Genomic DNA, 7,737 nt, shown 5'->3' with positions numbered 1-7,737 from the left:
AGTAGGTGTTGAGTGAAAGTTTCTTGAATGAAGGAATGAATAGGTCAGCCTCTCACCAGCTGTCTCCAGACTCCCTCCCTCCAGCCCTTTCTCTCCTCAGTAGCCGGAGTGACTATGTTGGGAAATGTCAGTCTAACCCGTCCTGCTCTGGTTGCAAACCCTCAGTGAGCTCAGGATGGCGTTCACGCTCCCTCTCCTTGCAAGACCCCGAATAACTTGGCCCCGTCCGCCTCCCCAGCCTCCTCTCCCCACACTCTGCTATATATAGAGATGTTCCAGCCATAACACAGCGCTTGTAGGCGGCCAACTGCACCAGGCTGTTCGCACTCTGTCTTTGTGCACGCTGGTCCCTCTGGCTAGCAGTCCGCCCCCCTGTCACCCCATCTGCCCGGTGAACTGTCTGCTCCAGGAGCCAGTTGAAAGGTCGTCCTGGCCAAGAGGGCCCACCTGACTCCTTTGCGTGCCTTCCTATAGCATTTCAAGTTCTGCTGCCATTTATGGGTGTGTCTGTCCTCTCAGTGGGTAGGAAGCCTCCCCAGGCCCAGGGGCTTGGTCATAGTCATCTCCGTGCGGAAAGGAGTGAAGGAGGTTTCTCAGTGTCACTTAAACCGGAAGCACAAAGGCAACCATGTCCGGTATTGAGCGCGCATCTTGCCCATTTATTTGACCCAGAGAAGGTCACTCTTTCATCTACTTATCGACGCTTAATAAATGACCCTGAGATGGAGTTGCTTAAAATAGTGGCAATGCCTTTTTCCCCCCGGTTCTGAGGGTTGACTGGGCTCTGCAGGGAAGTTGTGCTCCATGCACTATAGCTGAGGTCACCCTGTGTCTGCTCTTAGCTGGGAGCTCAGCTGGGGCTGGAGAGTTCCTCATCCTGGGCGGGGGAGGGCCTCCCCACGGGCCTCTTACCTCCTGCAGTCCCGCCCGAACATCTTTAAGCATGGCACTAGCTTCCATCAGGCAATATTCCAGGACAGCAAGTCCTAGTGCAGAAGACCTTAGACCTTTGCTTGTGTCATGCTTGCTAATGTTCCATTGGCCAAAGCAAGTCACATGGCCCTGACTGGAGCGGGACTGTGGTTCACTGGGTTTATCGGTGTCACTGTCTGCCATAGTTATGTTTCCTTCTTTAGACGTGGGTCCAAATACAACTGAGAGTACTTTCCACCTGTCATGCCAAGGCAAACTGGGTTTGTCAAAGGCAGTTTGAAGTAGCCTCTGATCCCCTTGCATTGAGCATAAGGCCCAGCCAAAGTTGGGGTCTATTCCATGAACTGAGGCTGGGTCTACAGGTGGGACCATCAGGGAGTCACCCAGCCATAGTCCCTGTGTCAAGCATCAACCTTACCCCTCGGAAGCTGGGTCTTTGAGGACAGCCCCCTCCTACGGGACACCTGTCACTACAGGTGGTAGAACAGAGAGTGACCCTCTGCTTTCTACCAAGCTAGAGAACAGCAAGGTTCTGCTGAGTGCTCGGGCTTTGTTGCTTGGATGGGGCAGGTGAGAAAGATCATTTTCCCCATCTCCCCACTCCCCATCTGTCCCTTCCTTGTTTCCCTCTCTTTTCCCATTTCAGGAACTTGGGCCAAATGACCTTTAACATCCCAGTTCGATTCTTCTGTTGTCATCCTTTTGGGGCCAGGCAATGCTGTATTTATTGGGTGCCTACCAAGTGCCTGGGCACACACTGGGCACTTCTCCTGCCCTCACCCTAGAAGGTCCGGGGGCCACTAAGCTCCCTGGGTGCCACGCTGCTGCCCTTTGAAGTTTGATTCTTGGGCCTGGGTCCCATTGACCTGTCCCTCTCTGGCGTGCACCGTGCTTGTCTAGAGAGTTCACTAAACATTTCTGGTTCCCCTCTATCACATGGGAGGACTGCTATCTTCTCAAACTCTGAAGTTACACTTGCTCTGGTCAATGCTATCTAAACACAACTGGCAAGCACTGCATCTGAGTGCAGCTCTTTAAAACAAATTTTTTTTTAATGTTTATTATTTGAGAGAGAGAGACAGACAGAGACAGAGAGCAAGCAGGGGAGGGGCAGAGAGAGAGGGAGACACAGAATCAGAAGCAGGCTCCAGGCTCTGAGGTGCCAGCACAGAGCCGGACGCAGGGCTGGAACCCACAGACCGTGAGACCATGACCTGAGCTGAAGTCGGACGCTCAACCGACTGAGCCACCCTGGTGCCCCTGAGTGAAGCTTTAAAGGCTAGTACGTATCTCACCTTGTTTCCTTTCTTCCCACCCACGGTGGTCATAGACACATGTGTTGTCTGTTAGTCTTATGACCTTGAATGAGTACTATGTGCAGAGTCCCTGTCCTGTATACATAGTGTGAGCGAGAAATAGATTTTTGTGTTAAATTGCTGAGACTTTGGGGACGTTTGTCACATAGTATAACATAGCCCATTGTGACGGATGCACACATTTGAGTTCAACAGAAGAGGCTACAGGGCTGTTGGACTCACCTGTCTTGTCCTCACAACCAGCTTCTCTGGGAAATGGCAAGACAACTTTCAAGCTGTCTCAAAATCCATTTGGTAGTTTCCAAGAGAAGTCAATGTGGGGCTCAGTGGCTAATTGGTTGTGGAGGGGTTGGGGGAAATGGAGGAGCTAGAGGTCCAAAACTGGAAGGAAATCCCCTCCCTCAATTCACCTGTAAATCAACCAAGAAAAGGATTTCTTCTCCAATAGGGCCACCTGGGAGCATTAGAGATTTTCTTTCTTTCTCTCTTTCTCTTTCTTTCTTCCTCCCTTTTCTCCCTCCTTCCTCCCTCCCTCCCTTCCTTCCTCTTTCCTTTCCTTTCCTTTCCTTTCCTTTCCTTTCCTTTCCTTTCCTTTCCTTTCCCTTCCCTTCCCTTCCCTTCCCTTCCCTTCCCTTCCCTTCCCTTCCCTTCCCTTCCCTCCCCTCCCCTCCCCTCCCCTCCCCTCCCCTCTCCTCTCCTTTCCTCCATCCCTTCTTTCTTTTCTCTCTTATTCCCTCTCTCCCCCTCCCTTCATCCCTCCCTCCCCTCAACTTTCTTTAACACTGCTTTCCAAAATTGGGTTACACTTGAACTCTCAGTAGTGTTGGTTTTTTTTCCCTAGGAGAACTCCACCGAGACACTCCAGCAGCCCCCACTTCTTGACCTGGGTGAGGCATCTCTCTTGATTGCATTCAGATGACTGCTTTCAAAATATTTTTAAACCCTGATAGCTCTCCAAGAGAGAAACCTGCTTTTGGAAGAGTGTGTGACTTTCAATTTCCCTTGACCTTTTAGGAAAACTCATTTGAAGTTTGGTGTTTATTCTCTGCCTCCGCAGGGCCCTAGGGGAATTCAGGGCGGTGTCGCTTTGCCTTAGCATTACTTCCAGCTGATTTCCCCTGGCTGTTAATCTGTCACCTGCTGCTAGAATATCACGTGTCCCCACTTCTGGGGGTTGGCATGACAGTCCAGCAAGGGCAGTGGGAAATCCAGTCTCTGGGCTTAATGCTGGCGGTGCAGAGATGCATGGTGTGCGGAACCGGGACACCGAGACCCAGCATCTCCATGCCATCTTTACCAGTCTGTAAAGTGTCATAGAAGGGAGGGTGGGATATGGCGGGGCAGAACGTGACAGGGCAGAAGCAGGGTGCAGAGTGAGGGCGGGGCTCCTGGGCACTGCCTGGCTCCCTGGGCTCAGCCTTGGCCATCCTGGCAGGACTGGAGTCAGAAATAGAGGTCATACGTTCAGCTCTTTAAGTTCTTCGGGAGCATCCGGGCCAACCTCCCTACTTGGCATAGGGCAAACGGAAGGCCAGAGGGCACAGGGCCAGGCCAGGGACCCCAGTGAGCTTAGACTTACCAGCAGGAGACAGCGTGAGCGAACCATCGAATGGAAAGATCACAGACTCAGCACTGGACACACTGAAACTTGAACTCTTACTTACTCACCGTGTGACATTGGATAAGAGCCTCCTTCTGTCTCAGGCTTGGTCTCTACTTCTAAACAGGAACCAGAATAATCCCCAGCATTGATAGATCACTTATGTGTAGACACCTTACAGATTTCACCTCGCTTAATTTCTACAACAACATTCTGATATAGGCACTATTATTGATCCACTTTCCAGATGAGGACAGCAGAGGACAGGCAACGTATAAAATGTGCCTGAGGTCACAAAAAAGAACGAAAATTCCATCCCGGTCTGGCCACTCTGTTTTACGTCGGAAGTCAGCAAACTATGGCTGGTGGGAAGAATCTGGCTCACTATTTTTCTTTTAAGTTTTATTGCAATATGACATATACCACACAATTCATATTTTTTAAAGTGTATAATTCACTGATTTTTATTTCATTCAGATGTGTGTATTCATCACCACTGTCCATTTCCATCATCCTAAAACAAACAAACAAACCAGAAAAAAGAAAAAACCTGCATCTTTTGGCCCCCAGTCGCCATGTGTCCCAAATTTCCCAGCCCTCAGACGCCATGATTTCTCTCCGTAGATTTGTCTGTTCTGGACATTTTGTGTGAACGAGAACATACAGCATGCATCTGGCTTCTCTCACTTAGCATAATGTTTTCAAGGTTCATGGATCTGAACTTCCTTTAAAATTTTTCTGTTTGCTACAAATCTCTGTGAATCTCATGTCTTCCTCTGTTTTGCTTTACCCCCTCATTTTGGCAAAGCACGCTCTCAGTAATTCCTGGAGAGTCATGTCATTATACACTGAGAAATTTCTTATGTTATTTATTTCTCCACTCTTTTTTTTTTTTAATTGCCAAATGGCATTCCATTGAATGGAAGATACCACATTTTATTTATCCATTTATTGGTCGGGGGATGCTTGGGTTGTTTCCATCGGGGACTATTCTGCTGCTGTGCATAGTCGTGTACATGTTTTCATGTGGACATGTGCTTTCAATTCTCTCGGGAATGTACCTGGAAGTGGAATTGCTGGGTCACATGGTACCTCTGTGTTTGTCACCATTTGAGGACCTGCCCTACTGTTTTCCAAAGCAGCCACACCAGTTTATATTGGACCACGTATATATGAGACCACGTATATATGAGACCATGTATACATGAGGCTCCTAGTGTCTCCACATCCTCACTAATATTTACTTGTCTTTTTTATTATAGCCATCCTAGTGGGTCTGAAATAGTATCTAATTGTGACTTTGGTTTGCATTTCCCTGATGGCGAATACTGTTGAGCATCTTTTCTGCCTGTTTTTGTGAATAAAGTTTTATTGGAGCACAGTCATGCTAGCCCTCTCATTTACATATTGTCTAGGGCGGTCTTCTCCTTAGAAGGGCAGAGTAGCGATGGAGGCCTGCAAAGCCTAGACTATTTACCATATGGCCCTTTGCAGTAGAAGTTTGCTGACCCTTGCTCTAGACTATAGAACATTGTCACCTTTACATGAAGGTTTGTCCCAATATTGGAACTGCTGAGCAAATTTTAGTTTCCTTCCTGCCTCCCCCTGTCCCCTCCCTCCTTCCCTTTTTCTTTAAAAAAATTTTTTTAATGTTTTTATTTATTTTTGAGACAAAGAGACAGAACATGAGCAGGGGAGAAGCAGAGAGAGAGGGAGACACAGAATCCGAAGCAGGCTCCAGGCTCTGAGCTGTCAGCACAGAGCCCGACGTGGGGCTCAAACTCACGGACTGTGAGATCATGACCTGAGCCGAAGTTGGACACTCAACCGACTGAGCCACCCAGGTGCCCCTCCTTCCCTTTTTCTTGGGGCAGACAAGATCAGGCCTCCTTCTGCGCTTAATTTTCTCCCTGTAGCCATTTTCTCCCCCTCGCCTTGTCCACCAGGGGCGGCTACCCTCCTGGCACCTGCCTTACCTCAGGCTTTTCTAGGAGGTTTCCCAGGACAGGGGCTCCGTGGGAGGGTGCTGCTATTCTAGAGGTCTCCTAGTGGCCACTCCCCCACCTGAAGTGAGGGGACGCTGGCCTTGGGATGGAAGGCAGAGGAGAGGGATGCTTGGAGAAAGAGGCCTAGAAGGGGAAGAGGCTGGAGACAGCTGGGATCAGCCCCGTGCATCCTTGGGAGGATAACTAGAGGGAGGCAGGAACCCCAGGGCTTCCGGAGATCCTCCCACAGAGGGTCAGGATCCTCAGTGCAGAGACCCGGGTTGTGAGACCCCAGACTCCCTGCCCTCTCCCCAGCATCTTCCTTGGATGACTGAAAGCATAAAAAGGATGAGTCTTTGGGGATGGTTAAGGAGGAGGTGGCTAGGGGTCTCCAGGACCCCCAGAATCAAGCCGGTGAGAGGGAGCCCAGGCCCAGCGTTTGGGGCCCAGGGAAAGGGACCCTGCGGTGGTATGAACAGCAGGAATCTCCCCAGTCCCCTCACGCCTTGCTCTCTTCCCATGGACCACCCCCACCCCCATCTTGTCACCTTGGCCGCTCAACGGCAACAGACACCTCACTGGTCTCTCTACTTCCGTTCCTGCCGACCACCCGTCTTCTAAGTGAGGTTAAGGGTCAGGCTCTGGGCCACAGTTGGCTCTGCCCCTTCCAGCTGTATGAGGTCAGGCACTAGCTCGCTCTTCTTGGGCTGATCGCTGCTATGTAAATGGGGGATACCAACACTATCTGCTTACTAGGTTGCTGTGAACATGAAATAGACAACGCATGTCAAGGGCTGAGAGCAGTGTCTAGCTCAGTCTATGCTAGTTACTTCTACTTCTCACTGCTCAGAGTGTTCATTCTGAAACACAAATCTGACTGTGTCCTTCCTCTGCTTAAAAGCCTCCCAGGGATCCCCATGATTATGGGAAGAAGCTTGTTTTAACACTGATCTGCCAACCTCCCCATGTGTTTACCACACCCATCAGCACCCTATCCCTCTCCTGAATTCTGAGGTCATCACTCGGGGGCCTTTCCTCCAGCTATGCTCTCTGCCAGGCTCCCTCCTCTTGTCCTCCAGGACCCCCCCCCACCCCACTCCTGCTCACAGCATTGGACATGAGGTGGTCGGGGGGCGGGGGGGGGAAGACATGCTCATCTGATAGACATCACGTGAAGTTTTCGAGGCCCTGCCATGAAGCAGAGCCCCAGTCTCTGTGGACTTTGCCCACTGTGGACCCCACTGTCCCTTGTATTTGAAGACAATTCCCCATTCTGATCCTCTCTGCACCAAGTGCATGTATGGCTTGGATTCATTAAAAACTTGAAGTCAGTTATAATTTGTTATATATTAAACAAATCCATCTATCTCATTAGAGGTCAGGAAAGTGGCTCCCCTGGGGTTGGGGGAGGATGACTGAAGGAAACATAAGGGAGATTCCAGGGTGCTGGGGATGTTCTGATTCTTGATTTGGTTGTTGCTACATGCGTGTGGTCAGTTCATGAAAATCCATAGAACTTTCTGTATACATATTACTGTTTACATGCAGAGAAAAAGAACCAATAGATTATAAGGAACTGGCTCATGTGATTATGGAGGCTGACAAGTCCTAAGAGCTACAGTTGGCAAACTGGAGCCCCAAGAGAGCTGAAGGTATAAGTCCAAGAGCAGGAGAAGACTGATGTCCCTGCTCATACACGTGTGCACAGTGAACAATGGCTAGTATTGTTATTCAAGAAGAAACCACCTATTTGAGCAATAGTTAACCCCAAACTGCACATGAAGCCTTCTGCTCATTCATTTTTTTTTTATTAAGGTTTACTTATTTTTGAGAGAGAGCAAGAGAGAGAGAGAGAGCGTGTGCACAAGCGGGGGAAGGGCAGAGAGAGAGACAGGGAGACACA

The sequence above is a fragment of the Lynx rufus genome, unplaced genomic scaffold (genome assembly GCF_022079265.1).
Source record: "Lynx rufus isolate CCGP_SWC_20201006 ecotype Redwood Valley unplaced genomic scaffold, mLynRuf1.p SCAF_10, whole genome shotgun sequence".
Classification (NCBI taxonomy): Eukaryota; Metazoa; Chordata; class Mammalia; order Carnivora; family Felidae; genus Lynx; species Lynx rufus.
Note: the sequence above shows the minus strand (reverse complement) of the source record.